Genomic DNA, 21,488 nt, shown 5'->3' with positions numbered 1-21,488 from the left:
AAGTGCGGCTGCGGCCCCCAGCCCGCAGTGTCCAGCAGGACAGCGACGGGACAGGGCAGGAGCACGGAGACGGCGAGGAGCCCCCGAGCGCAGCCCACATCTTCCCCTGCTGCCGCTGGCAGCCCCGCGGCACCAAGGCGTTTTGCCAAAGCCTCCCCCTTCCCCACTCCTACCCCTATCCTCCATCCCGCAGCATGGCGGAGAGACCCCCCAGCCGCCCCAGGGTGGCCTGGCAGGAGGACAGGGCTCCCCAGGAGAGCAGCTCTCCACCGGAACCCTACGAGGTGTGCACGGTGCAGCCACTGCAGATTGGTGAGTGAGGGGTCCTGGTGGTCTGGGCAGGGCTGGGGCCAGCCAGCGCACCCTGCTCGACGCCAGGCTCACGTTTCCCCGGCACGCTGGCAGCGGGGGTCCCATGGGCGGTGGCCTGAATGCAGGGCATGCTCAGGGCTGGGAGCTGGCCCCGGCACAGCCTCCCCCAAGGAGGGAGAGAGCAGAGGGGACCCAGCTCCTGCTCCGGGGCACGGGCAGCCAGGGGCAGCAGGGCTGGCAGGAGGCAGCAACGCTGTGGGACGGGGACCTTTCCCGCCCATCTGCAAGCAAGTTCCGCAGCCCGTTGCACTGGGGGCTTTGCCCAGCTGTGCTGTGCTCCAGCATGGCAGCCCGCCTGCCGGGCACGCTCCAGCCCTGCCGTGCATGGGAAGAACGTGCCAGGGGAGCAGGCACGGGGCTGGACGGAGGGCAGACCTCCCTCCCCTGCTCTACCCTGCCACCAGACCCTCCCTACAAGCCTCCCTACAAGCCTCCCTGCTCTCCTCCTCTATTAGATGCCTCGTGGTTACCTGTGTACCAAGACGAAAAGGAAACTGTGGACTTCATCCACGCCTTTGTCAGCAGCACAGAAAAGGTAACCGTCACCAGTTTGAACGTGGCTGTGCCAGCGTCTGCTGACAGGGGCTCTGCTGCCGGGCTGCCGGAGGTGTGCTGGCTGGGCAGAGCGGATTCTCCCAGGTCGCCCACGCGGCACTGCACCACCAGTACTCCAGTCCTGCTGGCCCCGTGCCCCCCTCTCACGTTCCCTGTCTGTCCCTCTCTTTCCATGGCTGCCAGGACGAGGGACAGAAGATAGGGTTTCTTGCCAGCATCTGTACCCTGTGCAGAACGGCCAGGTGCCATGGCTTGTCAAGGGGCCTGGATGTCTTCTGCGAGGGCTACAAGCTGGCAGAGAATATCAAGGTGAGGGGACACCCGGCGGCTCTTGGGAAGGGGGCAAGTCTTCCCGGCAATGGCTCCCTGTGAGAAGAGCACTTGGGCAGGGAGAGGGTCTGGGGGCGCTGGGTGCTGGCAGCTGCTGGGTGCCATCCTGCTTCTGCTCTGCAGGACCTGCTACAAGAGGAGCCCACGCACCAAATAGAAACAGCGGTGCGGCTGAAAGCCATGAATGCCATCGCCGAGTTGAGGTACCTGTCCATCCCTCCTGGGGACCCCTGCCCCAGAGGTCCATCTCCACCTGCACCAGTCCTCGAGGCACCGCTCCCAGCACCAGTCTCTGACAGGCCCCGCTCTCTCCCTGCAGCTCAGTGCAGACGGTGCGGGAGGGCAAAGAGCAAAGCCTCCTAGAAGCCTGCTTTTTGAGTGTCTTCTTGCTTCCTCCAAAAGAGGATATGAGCAGCCGGTTGGACGCTTATCTCTACATCAAGGTAAGCACTGGGTGACCAACAAGAGCCCCCGGGCCACCCTGTGCTGTGAGATGACCAGAGATCCAAGGCAATGAAGGGTCTCAGCTTTGCTTTCCCACCCTCATCCCTTCGTCCCTTCGTGCACTTCCCGCGGGCCTGGTCCCATCCGGTGGCGCAGGCTGCTCTGCCCGCAGCACACTGTCTGCCCCTGCGTCTCTCCCGGGGAACCACAACGCAGCACGGGAGGCCTCCCTTGGCTCTGGGAGTTCAGATCAAATTCCTGGGGGTGAGAGGGACAGCAGGAGACACTGCCACAGCTCTTTGTCCTCCTTGCAGACCCTGAGAGCCATGGACAAGATGCTAGAGAGGGTGGTGCTCAGCTTTGCTGCCAACAGAGTCAGCGAGGAGCTGCAGAACATCTTTCAGGTCTGGCATGTGCAAAGACGGGGCTTCACAGGGGCTGTTCCTCAGCCTGGGGGGAAGGGACTGTCCACTCTTGAGTGCATGGCCCCCACCCCAGTGCCATGCAGAGAGAGCACGCTGCAGGGAGGCTGCCCACCTCCCTGGGGTGACCTGGGGCTGCCCACCAGGCTCTTCCGGAGCACAGTGGCGGCAGAGGGTGGCATTTGCCCTCCTGCCTGGCCTCAAGGTTGGCCAGCGGTGTTCGTCCCAAGCCTGCAAGCCTGCGAGACTCCTAGGGCAGGAACCCCACTGCAGGCTTTGCTCGACATCACAGGAAGCCTCGAATGGACTGCGCGAGGGCAGAGTCCTGCCCCGGAGGTCAGCAGTGCTGCTTCTGCCGGAGCAGGTGTCTGCTCCCAGGGCACACCAGCAGCTTCTCTCTTCCCAGGTGCTGCTCAACTACACCAAGTCTGAGAGAGCAGTTGTGTGGGAGAGAGCCCTGGGGAGGATTAGGGTGCTGAGCCGTTTGCTGGCTGACCATTACGCACAGGAGGTAGGGAGCCAGGCACCCTCCAGCCAGGCCATGTCCCCCTCCCTGTGCACCAGAGCAGCCTGCAGCTCTCCCCGCGCGGGGCTGCTGCCCACACAGCTGCTCTGGGAGCCACGGCCGGCACGGCCCTGCAAAGCCCTGACGCACCAGGGATCCAGCCCTGGACACACTCTTGGGTTCAGGGCTTTGGCGCCTGCTGCCTGCCCTCTACACTTCTGCTGTTCTGCCTCCCTCGCCCAGGGCTGGAGCCACTTTGGAAGAGACACGCACGCCCCTGATGGCTATGGAGACATCCAGATCCCAATCCTGGGACAGCTGATGGGACGTCTCCTCCTTTTCTTATATTCTGATGAAAAGCCAGAGTATATAGTTTACCAGGCTCTAGATCACCTCAGAGTGTTCATCAAGAATCAAAAACGTAAGAGAAGTTGTGGTGGCTTCATGTGTTCGCGCGCACACGGCTCCTGATGGGTCTCCTTCTCTCCATCACATCCTTTGCCCCTCACAGCTGCTTCCCATAGCACCCCAGCTGTCATTTTGCTGCAGAAGCTGAATGCTCTCCTGAAGTGCAGGGTCTGCTCTCTGCTGCTCTCCTTCCACCCTCCTTTCAGAACCTTGAACCGCGCTCTTTTGTGGAGCCCACAGCCAAAGCTACTGCTGCCATGTCTTCCCAGTTAGTGAAGAGCAGATCCATCTGTGCATCACCCCGGATGGTCCCTCCAGTGCTTGCAGCAAGAAGCTATTCCTGATGCCCTCCACAAACCTCCCTGACTGCTTGTGTCCTGCCATCTCGCAAGCAGATCTCGGGGCCCTTTGGTTAAGCTGGCTGGCAAAGCTATTGTGTCTTATTGACCCTTTCCTGTTTTCCCCGCTCTTTAGGCAGGGCAATGCTCAAGGATGAAGCACAACAGCTCCATTGGCACCTTGTGGAAAACTCCCTGCTTTCTTTGGACACCGCTGAAGACTTTGCCATGGTAAGGAGCTCCCCCCTTGCTGGGACTCTTGCCCGTGGCATCAGCAGGGGGACTTGTGTGAGCAAAGGCATCCAGAATCAGTGGGGCTGGTGGGCCTCACCTTCCCTGGTGAGAGGGTTCCTGCTGTCCCAGCGCAGGGACGATGCGAGGGCTGCTCTCCAGTGTCCCAGCAGCAGGTCCAGCCCTCCTGGCCGCCAGCAAGCCCCGCTTCTCTGTAGGGGCAAGCAGCACACTGTGCCCATGAGTCCAGCCTTCCTCCCTCACCCTGGGGCCCCTCCTCTCATCCTCCCCCGCGCAGTGACTGCAACCCCTGCTGCCAGCTCTCCTGCAGGCGCTGCCGCCAGCACTGCCGGGCATCTCTGGCCAGGGCTGCTCGCACTGCCCCGCGAAGCAGCACCCCCAGGGCACTCGGTGTAACATGGCTTCCCTCCCTTCCTTCCTCCCACAGGCCTTTGCAAAATACCTCCTACCTTCGGAGAGGACAGACATCGTCCTTGTGGCCATCGAGGCGATGAGAGACTCCAGCATCTTTGACAAGGGGGAAGCAAGAAACATGCTGAATGGGGTCATGAGAAACCCTGACTTCTGGCTGGCAGACGTAAGTGGCCTGTGGCTGCATTGCCCTACCCTTCAGCCCTGTCAGGCCTTGCTCCTCCCTCCCTCCCAAGCCCAGGTGTAGGTGTCTCGAGCACCCGAAGCCACCTTAAGCCAGCAGGGAGGGATGGGAAGGGCAGCTGAGGAAATGGCTGCGCTCCACTGGCAGCACCATCCTCCCCTGTGTCCCCCCTCCAGGTGCCAAAGCTCATGAGGTGCCTCCACGAAAACCTGGAAGGCATCAACCGGGAGTCAGAGCAGCGGAGCGTGCTGTCACTGCTTCTCCTGCTGACCGACTGGTACCCCGCGCAAGTGGCCATCAGCCTGGTGAAGTTCTCTCCACCAGGACACAGGTACTGGCCCCAACAGCCATGAGGGCTTGTTCCCTGAGGGGAGAGGGACGCGGAGCCCCTCTGGCTGCCAGACCCAAGGAATGCTGCAGGACACCCCCGAGGAGCAGGGCCCTCCATCCCAGCACGCTTTCCAGCCCTGCTGGCTCCGCCAGGCCTGCAGCAGCCAAAGCTGGCCCAGGCAGCCCCGAGCCCTGCCACCACGCTCCTCCCAGCCCCGCGGGGAGCACCCCGTCAGCCCTCTCCTGCTGCCCGGGGCATCCCAAGCAAGGGGCAGGCTCTGCCTCCTGCAGGACCCTCCCAGGCCACGCTGCTGAGGCTGCGGCAGCCCTGCTCACCCAGCGCTCTCGCTTGCAGCACGGGCATGGCCCTGTGGGAGATGGTGCTTCGCGTCCCCCAGGCTTTGGAGAACATCTTAACGGGACTCCTCAGATTGCACCGGTACCAGTGGTGGCGCAATCTTCTCAGCTCCAGCAGCGAACCCACCTGCATCTTCCCCTTGCTTGTGAGTTACCAGAGAAGGCCTTGATCCCCTCCAGCGAGCCTCGCAGGCTCTGCCAGTGTCTCACTGCTGTGTTTCCTTCAGCTGATGGCCTCCGGCGAGTTTCCCTCAGAGGATTTTGGTGACCCGTCCCACAATGAGACCTATCGGAGGCACCCAAGCCTGGTGACAATCTCCCTGTTTCTCGGAGGCCTCATTGTGCTGTCACAGAGACCTGACATGGTGAGCAGGGTGTCGTCAAGGGGAGCCATGCTGGCAGCCGGGGGCTGGGGCGCTGGGTAGGGCCGTGGCTCGGCCTTGGCTGGGAGTCAGGGGGTGGGTGAGCGCTCCAGATGCCCACCCTGCCGTGGTGGGGCCTGGTGGCTGCCTGGGGAGCTCTCCAGGCACACAGGGCTACCGAGCCATCTGCTGCTCAGTGACCAGAGCGTTTTTGCCAGGGTGCTCTTTGACCGTTTCACAAAAAGGAAACTCGTGTCTTTCATACAGGCGAGAAAAATGCAGGTCCTCCTGCCACACATCATGAAGGTGCTCGATGATGACAGCACGGAAATCAAGAAGGCGGCCCTGCTGGTCTTCAGAAACGTGGTGCCTCACCTGAAGAGGAGGCAGGCCAGCACCTTTGCTCTGGAGCTGGCGGAGAAGCTCCCACCCCTCTTTGACGATGTAAGGCTGATGTGGGAGACTGAGCCCCGCAGAGGGGCACTGGGCAATGACAGCTGCCCTTCAGCCCCAGACCTGCGGGCAGCCCCGCGGGCAGGGCCTTCTGCCCTCCTCGCTCCCCTGGGCTCTCGTGGGATGGCTTCTGGGCGTTGCAGCCCAGCGCAGCTTCCCCTGACAGCTTGGTGCCGCCAAGCTGCCATCACACCTGCCATGCTCATGCCCTTGGGCTAATGCTCACAGGGAGCCCGGAGTGGCTCTTTCTCAAGTCCCCCTCTCCTTCTCCCCTAACAGGAGTCCGGCGAGACGAGAGAGCTCTCCATCAGCCTCTTCAGAGTCGCCGTGGAGACTGTGGTGGGGAATGGCAAGCAGAGGATGAAGGAGGAAGTGCAAAGATGCCTGCTCCCGCTCTTCTTTCGCTTGCACGATGAGGCGGACACCGTGGCCAAGGTAGAGATTTCAAAGCTGGCCAGTGACACAGGGAAGGGCGTGCTGACCCCTTGGGTTCAGGGGCAAGAGCTGCTGGCAGTCAGACTCTGGCAGTGTGTGTCACCTTGGGGTCCAGCTGCCCGAGGCACTGCGGACAGGGCAGAGCTCCCATCCGTCCCTGCACTGGGCCCACCACTGCCTTCCTCATCCCCCAGTGCCTCTTGCTGCAGAGCTGGAAGGGGAGGTGGGATCCCCTCCCACCCACGCTCCCACTGCTCAGCCCTCCTCCAGCACAGCCCATAGGGAGGGTCCCTGCAGACCCAGCGCAAGCACGGGCAGAGAAGCTGCCATGGACATTTCCAACACCTGCCTTGCCTGCTCCAGCAGGGCTCAGCAGCAGCCCGTGGCCCGTGAACCGTGGCGTGAACACATGCGTCCCTACGGGCTTCCCTGCTGCCCCTGCAGGTGTGGAAGGCCAGGGCTTTGAGCCTCAATGCCTGCCCCTCAGGGCTGTGCCCAAGAGACCCCCACATGCTTGGGACAGGGCATGTCCCGCCTTCCCAAGGCCAGGACCACCCCAGGAACAAAGCCACGAGGAGGGGGACGCCAGCTCTCCTTCCCCAGGCCGTGGTGCCATCTCCCAGCTTCTGCTGTTCTGCAGGCCTCCAGGGAAGCCCTCCTTGCTGGAGCAGAGCTCCTCAAGTGGAAACAGCTCAGACACCTGGTGCAGACAGAGCAGACGTGGAGGATTGGAGAGTGTTTGGTGAGGACAAGCTGCAGGCCCCAGGGCCCAGGCTGGACGAGGGCTGCCCGCCGTGTCTGGGCTGTGGGCTCTGCACATGTGCCTCACCTGCCCTGCTGCAGCCCAGAGCCCACAGCCGTGAGCCGCAGCCGCCTTCCCTTCCCTGTGCGCAAGAAGAGAGCGCCCAAGGGCTCTTCTCCACGCCCCTCTCCCCTCCCCACACCCCGCAGGAGGGAAGGGTCTCAGCACCCCTGGGGCACCTCTGCCTGTGGCGCTCTCTGCTCCTCAGCCCCACAGGGCCCCCTGCTGGGAGACGGGAATTGGCTGGGGGGGAAGGGGAACGGGGAGGTGCTGGCAGGAGGGAGTGCTCCAGCCCACTGGGGAGGGACTGTGGCATGCCCATACCCTTCTGCTCTCTCCAGCTGGAGCAGGACAGGAGCAGGGCCGAAGGATACTGTCATCAGAGCCTGCCATACCTGAAGGATGCTCAGGCCCCCTTGCGCGAGGCAGCCGTGAGGTTCATCGGTGAGCCACAGCCCCCGCAGTCCCTCTTTGGGCAGCCTGGCCCCAGTCCCCGCCGCTGCACTGGCACCAAGGAGCAGCCCTGCGGCTGCCTGAGCCCCAGCTGCCCCGCGCAGGGCCTTGGCCTCCCTCTCCCACCCCTGCCCACGCAGGTGGCCTTGGTGGCCGCCTCGCTCAGTCCAACCCCGCTGAGCTGCTGCTCTTCCCCGGGCTCAGCCGTGATGAGGGGGAGGAGGGCGTGCGGCCCAGCCGGCAGGGCGGGGGGCTGCGCTGCTGGGAGCGTGCTGGGGAGCAGGGGGGACTGACAGAGCTCTGTGCCTAGGGCTTGCCGCGCGGCCCCTGAGGGACCAAAGCAAGGAGAAGCTGGCCGAGATGTGCAGCGGTGAGTAGGGGCAGCGCTGTGTTGGCCGGGGCTGGAGGGGCAGGGGACAGAGCCTGGGCAGGGTGCTGCCATGGCTGGCCCTGCTCCAGGGAAGCGCTTCAGGGCCAGGGGAATGTGTCGGGGCATTTGGGGCATTCCTGTGCAGCAGCAGCAGCAGCAGCTGCCGCTTTCTCCTGGCCAGGGAAAGCGGCAGGTGGGGCTGCCACGGTGTGCAGGGGTTGCCTGGAAGCCTCTGCAGAGACAGCCCTTCATCTCACCTCTCTTTCTGTCACAGCCCTTCAGTCCCTGCAGGAAGACAGCGACCTCTCCATCCGTTCCCTGGCAGCTCAGACCGTCCTCATCCTGAGCTCTCCCAGGGTGCAGGAAAGAGCACGACGCACCCTGCGAGCGCTGTGCTGCTGGTGCTGCTAAAAGCCAGGCAGAAGAGGTGCAACGTGCCTCAGGAAAATGCCTCTCTCTCAATAAAGCCGGAGCAACAAACGCCAAACCCCTGGTCTCCTTCACACGTGTAGCACCAGGAGCGTGCTGAGCAAACAGCAATCCTTGCTGGCTGCTCCGGCTGCCTGCAGGTCACTCCCCCTCAGCACACCCTGGCTCCAGGCTTGTGTTACAAGTGTACCTCTCAGGGGGGCTGTCGTGGTTTAGCCGGCAGCTCAGCCCCACACAGTCGCTCGCTCCCTCCCCACCGGTAGGTGGGGGAGAGAATCAGAAGGGTAACGCTCGTGGGTTGGGATAAGAACAGTTTAATAATTAAAATTAAAAGAAACAACAACAGAAATGCAATGTAAAGGAGAACAACGAGAGGCGCAAAGCCCCGGGGGAGGGGGGAAAGGAGGGGAGATGGGGAACGAACCGCCGGAACAAACTGCCCGCGCCGCAGCCGCCCGCCGACCCGACGCCGCGCCGCCCCCGCGCTGCAAGTGCCCCCCCTCAATATACTGGTCACGGAGTTACATGGTATGGAATGAACGTGCCATTGGCCAGTCGGGGTCAGCCGCCCCCACCACGGCCCCGCCCCTCCCAGCCCCCCCCCCCTACGCGGCAGAGCCTGGGAAGCTGGAAAGGTAGCCGACCCCCACAGTGAGGAGAATTAACCCCTTCTCAGCCGAAACCAGCACAGGGGCTTTTCCCCGGAGAGGCCACGTTTGTTCCCCCCTGGGCAAGTCTTTTCTTTAGAGAGCCAGAAGGCAACGGGGAAACGGCGGCCGTGAAGGCACCGCGATTGCCTGGAGAGCTTCCTGACGCTCCCGCTTTCCAGCAGCTCATGGCAGCGCAGCACCCGCTGACCCAGGGTGTCCTTGTACCAAACTCCCAGCTGCTCAGCGCGGACGGAGGGGAGCGGGACCGACAGCTCTCGTCCCCTGGGAAACAGGAAACTCAAGGGGCTGCCCAGCCTGAGGACTCTGGCAAACCTGACCATCACCACGTCTGCAGCTCTGCTCGTGGCTCCCGAAGCGCCTGCAAGGGCAGCCCAGCCTTTGCACCCAAAACCCAGCAGACATCAGCAAGGCGCTAACGCGATTTCTGCACTCGGGGGACTGACATGCGAGCCAGGGTAGCAGCTTTCCTAGCTTGCTTCTTCTGAGGTGTTGGTGATGCTGGGCCCGGCCTTGAGCCTGGCAAAGCGCATGGATCCAGGCAATCTCTTGGGGAAGGAAGGGGTGGGCGATTTCACTTTGCTATTAATACCTTGAAGCAAGTGGATTTGACCCAGCCACACCTTCTCAGCCACCCGCGGACAAGAACCACACCATGAGCGTGCACGTGGCCTGCTCAGCCCCACTCGGGCGCAACGTGGCGATTGTTAGCAATTCTGCCGCCTGGGGTTTGTTTTGGCGCCTCGGCAGTTTCTCAGCCTTCCAGGCTCTTTTGCTGGCGGGCTAGCAGGAAAAGCGGCGGCGTGCGGGGTGTGCCGCAGCCTTGTTGTCAGCCTGCCCTTGTCACCTTCGGCCAACGGCTCATCTGTTATTAGCAGAGGGCAGGACAACTGGTCACAGTGGAAGCAGCACATCCCTCAATTCACAGTGAGGGTTTTGCGGTTCAAAATGAGGCTTTGAGCTTTAACACCAGGGTTTGGACCCTAAAAGTGAGGTTTGCGGTCCTAACTAAAAGGCTTTGATGTTAAAAGAGGGTTTGGGTGCTCTAAAGTGATTCTTTGGGACCTAAGAATGAGGGCTTGTCCCTAAAGAGGTGTAGTTTGGAGCCTAAATGTGGTACATAAAAATATAAAAAAGTGGGATATAAAACTGGGGCTTTGAGCCTTAAATACAGATTTGAAGCGTATAAGTGACGCTTTGGGACAGAAACCTGAGGCTTTGAGTGTTAAAAGAGGGGCTTGGGCCATAAATGTGAGGGCATGGAGCCCTAAAAATGAGGCTTTGACCCTAAAGAAGACAGGTTGAGAGCCTGAAAGTGAGGGTTTGGGACCTAAAAATGAGGCTATCGTCCCTAATAGAGGGGTTTGGAACTTGAAACTGAGGCTTTGAGAGTTAAAAGAGGGGATTGGACCCTGAAACTGAGGGTTTGAGACCTCTAAATGAGGCTTTGTGTCTTTAAAATTGGGGACTGGAGCCTGAAAGGGAAGGTTTGGAGAACTTAAAATGAGGCGTTGATCCTAAAAGACAGGTAGGTTTGAAGCCTAAAAGTGACGCTTTGGGACAGAAAACTGAGGCTTTGAGTGTTAAAAGAGGGGCTTATGCATAAATGTGAGGGTTTGGGACCCTAAAAATGAGGCTTGGACCCTAAAAAATGCAGGTTGAGAGCCTGAAAGTGAGGGTTTGTCACTTTAAAATGAGGCTTTAACCCCTAATAGAGATTAGAAGAGTGTATCTGTCACGCAGCGAGGGTAGGGCACGGGAAGGGTGGTCAGCTCCAGCCTCCCCGTGGGTCTGTGGGCATCGCAGCGAGGCCCCAGCAAGCACCTGCTGTTGCTGCTTCGCCACTTCCCCACGCCGTGATGGAGTCCGGCGGGTTTGCAAGCACAGTACGAAGGTGCTAAGGGGGCTGGAGGGCAACCGCAGGGGTCCTAGAGGGGCTAGAGGACAAAGAGAGTGCCGTGGTCGCCATGACTGCCTCAGAAAGAAAGGGGTCCTCAGGGGCCCAGATGAGCCATGGGAGGCCCTGGGCCCTGACAAACCCCTCTGGAGGAGTGCTGAGGGGAGTGAGGTGGTACTGTAGAGTGGAGGGGGCCAGGCCCCAGTCTCGTGGGGTTTCATGGCTGCTAGAGGTCCTGCAGAAGAGGGGCCTGGGGTTGCAAGGAAGGCCCCCCGAGGGGTCCTGCGTGGGCTGGAGCAATCCTCTCACAGCTACAGAGGCAAAGGGAGGAGTCCTGAGGTTGGACTGTGCCCGAGAGCCCTCCACCGGCCCCAGAGAAGGCCCACGGTGGGCTTTTGCGCCCAAGCAGGGCCAAGGGAGGGTTCCTGAGGCTCAAAGGGAGGGAACAAGGAGGCGAACGGAGGGGTGCTGCGGGGACCAGGGGGCAAGCTGAGGCCTCTGGAGCACATCAAAAGGGGCACTGGGGCACTGAGAGGTTCTGAGGGGGCAACCGCGTCAGGCTGAGGCAACCCGAGGGGCAACTGAGGCAACCGAGGGGTTCGGAGGGGACTAGCGGCTATGAGGAGGCCTCCAGGCCTCAGGGGACTGGAAGGGAAGCATAACAAGTCTCCAGGGGATCCAACGGCAAAAAGAGAGTCACCCCCGCTTACATTTCCGAGGCAGTTGGGGTTTATCCACCGCTTTCCCATGCAGTCCCCAGCTCTCCCCACTTGCCCTCAGCCAGGCAGCTCGCACGCCCACACCCAGCCAGCTTGGGCAGAGCAGGGCTCTGAAGGTGCCTGAGCGTGGTCACGCTGGGCAGCGGCTCCTTGGCACCTCTCAGGCTGTCAGAGCAGGGGGCAGAGGCGGGAGCTCTTCCAGGGTCCCTTGGCCTTTGTTGGGGTGCCTCGGACTGCCTCCGTGGAACAGGCACGCTCAGGCAACAGCACCGTGACTACAGCTCCTGGCACGTCCTGTGGACCAACGTGGCCGCACAACAGGCCTCTACCAGAAGATGACAGCTCCCGGCAGGCCCGGCAGGCCAACATGGCTGCCCAGAGGGGCTGTGCTGGAAGACTACGGCTGCCGGCATGACGAGGACCGCGGCCCTTCCCTTAGAGTTTATCCTGCTGGGTGCCAAACTTCCCCCTTTAGCCCAAAGCCCCCACAGAGGACGCAGCACAGCCCTGCCGCACCGGCCCGGGGCTCCAGTGCCCCGGCGATACCACACAGCCATCCCCCAGGGGCAGCTCGAGCTCCCGCAGAGGGGTCTGGGGCGCAAGGAAGGCCTCCCGAGGGACCCTGAGTAGGCCAGTGCTGGAAGAGGTCTTCAGAGCGGGGAAAGGCTGAAATTGTAAGAGGGTGTCCTCCGTCATGGTCACAAAGCAGACCGAGAAGAAAAGCAGGGAATCTCCATTTCTGGAAACTTCCAAATCCCAAAAGGGCAATCTCAGTGGAAGAAGCTTAATCTCCTTTTCCCTCTTTTCCGCACAAGCTCTTCTTCTTTGCTGGGAGGAAGACAAGAGTTGAGCCGGCCCCGTGCCTCCCCAGGGGACGCCCTGCCCCTCCCTGCCCGGGCGGCGGGTCACAGTGGGGCCCTTTGACACCTCCCTTTGTGACACCCCACTGCGCCGCATGTGGTAAGTGCGGCTGCGGCCCCCAGCCCGCAGTGTCCAGCAGGACAGCGACGGGACAGGGCAGGAGCACGGAGACGGCGAGGAGCCCCCGAGCGCAGCCCACGTCTTCCCCTGCTGCCGCTGGCAGCCCCGCGGCACCAAGGCGTTTTGCCAAAGCCTCCCCCTTCCCCACTCCTACCCCTTTCCTCCATCCCGCAGCATGGCGGAGAGACCCCCCAGCCGCCCCAGGGTGGCCTGGCAGGAGGACAGGGCTCCCCAGGAGAGCAGCTCTCCACCGGAACCCTACGAGGTGTGCACGGTGCAGCCACTGCAGATTGGTGAGTGAGGGGTCCTGTTGGTCTGGGCAGGGCTGGGGCCAGCCAGCGCACCCTGCTCGACGCCAGGCTCACGTTTCCCCGGCACGCTGGCAGCGGGGGTCCCATGGGCGGTGGCCTGAATGCAGGGCATGCTCAGGGCTGGGAGCTGGCCCCGGCACAGCCTCCCCCAAGGAGGGAGAGAGCAGAGGGGACCCAGCTCCTGCTCCGGGGCACGGGCAGCCAGGGGCAGCTGGGCTGGCAGGAGGCAGCAACGCTGTGGGACGGGGACCTTTCCCGCCCATCTGCAAGCAAGTTCCGCAGCCCGTTGCACTGGGGGCTTTGCCCAGCTGTGCTGTGCTCCAGCATGGCAGCCCGCCTGCCGGGCATGGGAAGAACGCGCCAGGGGAGCAGGCACGGGGCTGGACGGAGGGCAGACCTCCCTCCCCTGCTCTACCCTGCCACCAGACCCTCCCTACAAGCCTCCCTACAAGCCTCCCTGCTCTCCTCCTCTATTAGATGCCTCGTGGTTACCTGTGTACCAAGACGAAAAGGAAACCGTGGACTTCATCCACGCCTTTGTCAGCAGCACAGAAAAGGTAACCGTCACCAGTTTGAACGTGGCTGTGCCAGCGTCTGCTGACAGGGGCTCTGCTGCCGGGCTGCCGGAGGTGTGCTGGCTGGGCAGAGCAGCTTCTCCCAGGTCACCCACGCGGCACTGCACCACCAGTACTCCAGTCCTGCTGGCCCCGTGCCCCCCTCTCACGTTCCCTGTCTGTCCTTCTCTTTCCTTGGCTGCCAGGACGAGAGACAGAAGATAGGGTTTCTTGCCAGCATCTGTACCCTGTGCAGAACGGCCAGGTGCCATGGCTTGTCAAGGGGCCTGGATGTCTTCTGCGAGTGCTACGAGCTGGCAGAGAATATCAAGGTGAGGGGACACCCGGCGGCTCTTGGGAAGGGGGCAAGTCTTCCCGGCAATGGCTCCCTGTGAGAAGAGCACTTGGGCAGGGAGAGGGTCTGGGGGCGCTGGGTGCTGGCAGCTGCCGGGTGCCATCCTGCTTCTGCTCTGCAGGACCTGCTACAAGAGGAGCCCACGCACCAAATAGAAACAGCGGTGCGGCTGAAAGCCATGAATGCCATCGCCGAGTTGAGGTACCTGCCCATCCCTCCTGGGGACCCCTGCCCCAGAGGTCCATCTCCACCTGCACCAGTCCTCGAGGCACCGCTCCCAGCACCAGTCTCTGACAGGCCCCGCTCTCTCCCTGCAGCTCAGTGCAGATGGTGCTGGAGGGCAAAGAGCAAAGCCTCCTAGAGGCCTGCTTTTTGAGTGTCTTCTTGCTTCCTGCAAAAGAGGATATGAGCAGCCGGTTGGATGCTTTTCTCTACATCAGGGTAAGCACTGCGTGACCAACAAGAGCCCCCGGGCCACCCTGTGCTGTGAGATGACCAGAGGTCCAAGGCAATGAAGGGTCTCAGCTTTGCTTTCCCACCCTCATCCCTTCGTCCCTTCGTGCACTTCCCACGGGCCTGGTCCCATCCAGTGGCGCAGGCTGCTCTGCCCGCAGCACACTGTCTGCCCCTGCGTCTCTCCCGGGGAACCACAACGCAGCACGGGAGGCCTCCCTTGGCTCTGGGAGTTCAGATCAAATTCCTGGGGGTGAGAGGGACAGCAGGAAACACTGCCACAGCTCTTTGTCCTCCTTGCAGACCCTGAGAGCCATGGACAAGATGCTAGAGAGGGTGGTGCTCAGCTTTGCTGCCGACAGAGTCAGCGAGGAGCTGCAGAACATCTTTCAGGTCTGGCATGTGCAAAGACGGGGCTTCACAGGGGCTGTTCCTCAGCCTGGGGGGAAGGGACTGTCCACTCTTGAGTGCATGGGGCCTCCACCCCAGTGCCATGCAGAGACAGCACGCTGCAGGGAGGCTGCCCACCTCCCTGGGGTGACCTGGGGCTGCCCACCAGGCTCTTCCGGAGCACAGTGGCGGCAGAGGGTGGCATTTGCCCTCCTGCCTGGCCTCAGTTTGGCCAGCGGCGTTTGTCCCAAGCCTGCAAGCCTGCGAGACTCCTAGGGCAGGAACCCCACTGCAGGCTTTGCTCGACATCACAGGGAAGCCTCAAATGGACTGCGTGAGGGCAGAGTCCTGCCCCGGAGGTCAGCAGTGCTGCTTCTGCCGGAGCAGGTGTCTGCTCCCAGGGCACACCAGCAGCTTCTCTCTTCCCAGGTGCTGCTCAACTACACCAAGTCTGAGAGAGCAGTTGTGCGGGAGAGAGCCCTGGGGAGGATTAGGGTGCTGAGCCGTTTGCTGGCTGACCATTTCACACGGGAGGTAGGGAGCCAGGCACCCTCCAGCCAGGCCATGTCCCCCTCCCTGTGCACCAGAGCAGCCTGCAGCTCTCCCCGCGCGGGGCTGCTGCCCACACAGCTGCTCTGGGAGCCACGGCCGGCACGGCCCTGCAAAGCCCTGACGCACCAGGGATCCAGCCCTGGACACACCCTTGGGTTCAGGGCTTTGGCGCCTGCTGCCTGCCCTCTACCCTTCTGCTGTTCTGCCTCCCTCGCCCAGGGCTGGAGCCACTTTGGAAGAGACACGCACGCCCCTGATGGCTATGGAGACATCCAGATCCCAATCCTGGGACAGCTGATGGGACGTCTCCTCCTTTTCTTATATTCTGCTGAAGAGCCAGAGTATATAGTTTACCAGGCTCTAGATCACCTCAGAGTGTTCATCAAGAATCAAAAACGTAAGAGAAGTTGTGGTGGCTTCATGTGTTCGCGCGCACACGGCTCCTGATGGGTCTCCTTCTCTCCATGACCTCCTTTGCCCCTCACAGCTGCTTCCCATAGCACCCCAGCTGTCATTTTGCTGCAGAAGCTGAATGCTCTCCTGAAGTGCAGGGTCTGCTCTCTGCTGCTCTCCTTCCACCCTCCTTTCAGAACCTTGAACCGCGCTCTTTTGTGGAGCCCACAGCCAAAGCTACTGCTGCCATGTCTTCCCAGTTAGTGAAGAGCAGATCCATCTGTGCATCACCCCGGGTGGTCCCTCCAGTGCTTGCAGCAAGAAGCTATTCCTGATGCCCTCCACAAACCTCCCTGACTGCTTGTGTCCTGCCATCTCGCAAGCAGATCTCGGGGCCCTTTGGTTAAGCTGGCTGGCAAAGCTATTGTGTCTTATTGACCCTTTCCTGTTTTCCCCGCTCTTTAGGCAGGGCAATGCTCAAGGATGAAGCACAACAGCTCCATTGGCACCTTGCGGAAACCTCCCTGCTTTCTTTGGACACCACTGAAGACACTGCCATGGTAAGGAGCTCCCCCCTTGCTGGGACTCTTGCCCGTGGCATCAGCAGGGGGACTTGTGTGAGCAAAGGCATCCAGAATCAGTGGGGCTGGTGGGCCTCACCTTCCCTGGTGAGAGGGTTCCTGCTGTCCCAGCGCAGGGACGATGCGAGGGCTGCTCTCCAGTGTCCCAGCAGAAGCTCCAGCCCTCCTGGCCGCCAGCAAGCCCCGCTTCTCTGTAGGGGCAAGCAGCACACTGTGCCCATGAGTCCAGCCTTCCTCCCTCACCCTGGGACCCCTCCTCTCATCCTCCCCCGCGCAGTGACTGCAACCCCTGCTGCCAGCTCTCCTGCAGGCGCTGCCGCCAGCACTGCCGGGCATCTCTGGCCAGGGCTGCTCGCACTGCCCCGCGAAGCAGCACCCCCAGGGCACTCGGTGTGACATGGCTTCCCTCCCTTCCTTCCTCCCACAGTCCCTTGCAAAATACCTCCTACCTTCGGAGAGGACAGACATCGTCCTTGTGGCCATCGAGGAGACGAGAGACTCCAGCATCTTTGACAAGGGGGAAGCAAGAAACATGCTGAATGTTTTCATGAGAAACCCTGACTTCTGGCTGGCAGATGTAAGTGGCCTCTGGCTGCATTGCCCTACCCTTCAGCCCTGTCAGGCCTTGCTCCTCCCTCCCTCCCAAGCCCAGGTGTAGGTGTCTCGAGCACCCGAAGCCACCTTAAGCCAGCAGGGAGGGATGGGAAGGGCAGCTGAGGAAATGGCTGCGCTCCACTGGCAGCACCATCCTCCCCTGTGTCCCCCCTCCAGGTGCCAAAGCTCATGAGGTGCCTCCACGAAAACCTGGAAGGCATCAACCGGGAGTCAGAGCAGCGGAGCGTGCTGTCACTGCTTCTCCTGCTGACCGACCGGTACCCCGCGCAAGTGGCCATCAGCCTGGTGAAGTTCTCTCCACCAGGACACAGGTACTGGCCCCAACAGCCATGAGGGCTTGTTCCCTGAGGGGAGAGGGACGCGGAGCCCCTCTGGCTGCCAGACCCAAGGAATGCTGCAGGACACCCCCGAGGAGCAGGGCCCTCCATCCCAGCACGCTTTCCAGCCCTGCTGGCTCCGCCAGGCCTGCAGCAGCCAAAGCTGGCCCAGGCAGCCCCGAGCCCTGCCACCATGCTCCTCCCAGCCCCGCGGGGAGCACCCCGTCAGCCCTCTCCTGCTGCCCGGGGCATCCCAAGCAAGGGGCAGGCTCTGCCTCCTGCGGGACCCTCCCAGGCCACGCTGCTGAGGCTGTGGCAGCCCTGCTCACCCAGCGCTCTCGCTTGCAGCACGGGCATGGCCGTGTGGGAGATGGTGCTTCGCGTCCCCCAGGCTTTGGAGAACATCTTAACGGGACTCCTCAGATTGCACCGGTACCAGTGGTGGCGCAATCTTCTCAGCTCCAGCAGCGAACCCACCTGCATCTTCCCCTTGCTTGTGAGTTACCAGAGAAGGCCTTGATCCCCTCCAGCGAGCCTCGCAGGCTCTGCCAGTGTCTCACTGCTGTGTTTCCTTCAGCTGATGGCCTCCGGCGAGTTTCCCTCAGAGGATTTTGGTGACCCGTCCCACAACGAGACCTATCGGAGGCACCCAAGCCTGGTCACAATCTCCCTGTTTCTCGGAGGCCTCATTGTGCTGTCACAGAGACCTGACATGGTGAGCAGGGTGTCATCAAGGGGAGCCATGCTGGCAGCCGGGGGCTGGGGCGCTGGGTAGGGCCGTGGCTCGGCCTTGGCTGGGAGTCAGGGGGTGGGTGAGCGCTCCAGATGCCCACCCTGCCGTGGTGGGGCCTGGTGGCTGCCTGGGGAGCTCTCCAGGCACACAGGGCTACCGAGCCATCTGCTGCTCAGTGACCAGAGCGTTTTTGCCAGGGTGCTCTTTGACCGTTTCACAAAAAGGAAACTCGTGTCTTTCATACAGGCGAGAAAAATGCAGGTCCTCCTGCCACACATCATGAAGGTGCTCGATGATGACAGCACGGAAATCAAGAAGGCGGCCCTGCTGGTCTTCAGAAACGTGGTGCCTCACCTGAAGAGGAGGCAGGCCAGCACCTTTGCTCTGGAGCTGGCAGAGAAGCTCCCACCCCTCTTTGACGATGTAAGGCTGATGTGGGAGACTGAGCCCCGCAGAGGGGCACTGGGCAATGACAGCTGCCCTTCAGCCCCAGACCTGCGGGCAGCCCCGCGGGCAGGGCCTTCTGCCCTCCTCGCTCCCCTGGGCTCTCGTGGGATGGCTTCTGGGCGTTGCAGCCCAGCGCAGCTTCCCCTGACAGCTTGGTGCCGCCAAGCTGCCATCACACCTGCCATGCTCATGCCCTTGGGCTAATGCTCACAGGGAGCCCGGAGTGGCTCTTTCTCAAGTCCCCCTCTCCTTCTCCCTAACAGGAGTCCGGCGAGACGAGAGAGCTCTCCATCAGCCTCTTCAGAGTCGCGGTGGAGACTGTGGTGGGGAATGGCAAGCAGAGGATGAAGGAGGAAGTGCAAAGATGCCTGCTCCCGCTCTTCTTTCGCTTGCACGATGAGGCGGACACCGTGGCCAAGGTAGAGATTTCAAAGCTGGCCAGTGACACAGGGAAGGGCGTGCTGACCCCTTGGGTTCAGGGGCAAGAGCTGCTGGCAGTCAGACTCTGGCAGTGTGTGTCACCTTGGGGTCCAGCTGCCCGAGGCACTGCGGACAGGGCAGAGCTCCCATCCGTCCCTGCACTGGGCCCACCACTGCCTTCCTCATCCCCCAGTGCCTCTTGCTGCAGAGCTGGAAGGGGAGGTGGGATCCCCTCCCACCCACGCTCCCACTGCTCAGCCCTCCTCCAGCACAGCCCATAGGGAGGGTCCCTGCAGACCCAGCGCAAGCACGGGCAGAGAAGCTGCCATGGACATTTCCAACACCTGCCTTGCCTGCTCCAGCAGGGCTCAGCAGCAGCCCGTGGCCCGTGAACCGTGGCGTGAACACATGCGTCCCTACGGGCTTCCCTGCTGCCCCTGCAGGTGTGGAAGGCCAGGGCTTTGAGCCTCAATGCCTGCCCCTCAGGGCTGTGCCCAAGAGACCCCCACATGCTTGGGACAGGGCATGTCCCGCCTTCCCAAGGCCAGGACCACCCCAGGAACAAAGCCACGAGGAGGGGGACGCCAGCTCTCCTTCCCCAGGCCGTGGTGCCATCTCCCAGCTTCTGCTGTTCTGCAGGCCTCCAGGGAAGCCCTCCTTGCTGGAGCAGAGCTCCTCAAGTGGAAACAGCTCAGACACCTGGTGCAGACAGAGCAGACATGGAGGATTGGAGAGTGTTTGGTGAGGACAAGCTGCAGGCCCCAGGGCCCAGGCTGGACGAGGGCTGCCCGCCGTGTCTGGGCTGTGGGCTCTGCACATGTGCCTCACCTGCCCTGCTGCAGCCCAGAGCCCACAGCCGTGAGCCGCAGCCGCCTTCCCTTCCCTGTGCGCAAGAAGAGAGCGCCCAAGGGCTCTTCTCCACGCCCCTCTCCCCTCCCCACACCCCGCAGGAGGGAAGGGTCTCAGCACCCCTGGGGCACCTCTGCCTGTGGCGCTCTCTGCTCCTCAGCCCCACAGGGCCCCCTGCTGGGAGACGGGAATTGGCTGGGGGGGAAGGGGAACGGGGAGGTGCTGGCAGGAGGGAGTGCTCCAGCCCACTGGGGAGGGACTGTGGCATGCCCATACCCTTCTGCTCTCTCCAGCTGGAGCAGGACAGGAGCAGGGCCGAAGGATACTGTCATCAGAGCCTGCCATACCTGAAGGATGCTCAGGCCCCCTTGCGCGAGGCAGCCATGAGGTTCATCGGTGAGCCACAGCCCCCGCAGTCCCTCTTTGGGCAGCCTGGCCCCAGTCCCCGCCGCTGCACTGGCACCAAGGAGCAGCCCTGCGGCTGCCCGAGCCCCAGCTGCCCCGCGCAGGGCCTTGGCCTCCCTCTCCCACCCCTGCCCACGCAGGTGGCCTTGGTGGCTGCCTCGCTCAGTCCAACCCCGCTGAGCTGCTGCTCTTCCCCGGGCTCAGCCCTGATGAGGGGGAGGAGGGCGTGCGGCCCAGCCGGCAGGGCGGGGGGCTGCGCTGCTGGGAGCGTGCTGGGGAGCAGGGGGGACTGACAGAGCTCTGTGCCTAGGGCTTGCCGCGCGGCCCCTGAGGGACCAAAGCAAGGAGAAGCTGGCCGAGATGTGCAGCGGTGAGTAGGGGCAGTGCTGTGTTGGCCGGGGCTGGAGGGGCAGGGGACAGAGCCTGGGCAGGGTGCTGCCATGGCTGGCCCTGCTCCAGGGAAGCGCTTCAGGGCCAGGGGAATGTGTCGGGGCATTTGGGGCATTCCTGTGCAGCAGCAGCAGCAGCAGCAGCCGCTTTCTCCTGGCCGGGGAAAGCGGCAGGTGGGGCTGCCACGGTGTGCAGGGGTTGCCTGGAAGCCTCTGCAGAGACAGCCCTTCATCTCACCTCTCTTTCTGTCACAGCCCTTCAGTCCCTGCAGGAAGACAGCGACCTCTCCATCCGTTCCCTGGCAGCTCAGACCGTCCTCAGCCTGAGCTCTCCCAGGGTGCAGGAAAGAGCACGACGCATCCTGCGAGCGCTGTGCTGCTGGTGCTGCTAAAAGCCAGGCAGAAGAGGTGCAACGTGCCTCAGGAAAATGCCTCTCTCTCAATAAAGCCGGAGCAACAAACGCCAAACCCCTGGTCTCCTTCACACGTGTAGCACCAGGAGCGTGCTGAGCAAACAGCATCCTTGCTGGCTGCTCCGGCTGCCTGCCGGTCACTCCCCCTCAGCACACCCTGGCTCCAGGCTTGTGTTACAAGTGTACCTCTCAGGGGGGCTCTCTCCCGGAGAAGCCACGTTTGTTGCCCCCTGGGCAAGTCTTTTCTTTAGAGAGCCAGAAGGCAACGGGGAAACGGCGGCCGTGAAGGCATCGGGATTGGCTGGAGAGCTTCCTGACGCTCCCGCTTTCCAGCAGCTCATGGCAGCGCAGCACCCGCTAACCCAGGGCGTCCTTGTACCAGACTCCCAGCTGCTCAGCGGGGACGGAGGGGAGCGGGACCGACAGCTCTCGTCCCCTGGGAAACAGGAAACTCAAGGGGCTGCCCAGCCTGAGGACTCTGGCAAACCTGACCATCACCACGTCTGCAGCTCTGCTCGTGGCTCCCGAAGCGCCTGCAAGGGCAGCCCAGCCTTTGCACCCAAAACCCAGCAGACATCAGCAAGGCGCTAACGCGATTTCTGCACTCGGGGGACTGACATGCGAGCCAGGGTAGCAGCTTTCCTAGCTTGCTTCTTCTGAGGTGTTGGTGATGCTGGGCCCGGCCTTGAGCCTGGCAAAGCGCATGGATCCAGGCAATCTCTTGGGGAAGGAAGGGGTGGGCGACTTCACTTTGCTATTAATACCTTGAAGCAAGTGGATTTGACCCAGCCACACCTTCTCAGCCACCCGCGGACAAGAACCACACCATGAGCG

The sequence above is a fragment of the Phalacrocorax aristotelis genome, chromosome 27 (assembly GCF_949628215.1).
Source record: "Phalacrocorax aristotelis chromosome 27, bGulAri2.1, whole genome shotgun sequence".
NCBI classification, from domain to species: domain Eukaryota; kingdom Metazoa; phylum Chordata; class Aves; order Suliformes; family Phalacrocoracidae; genus Phalacrocorax; species Phalacrocorax aristotelis.
Note: the sequence above shows the minus strand (reverse complement) of the source record.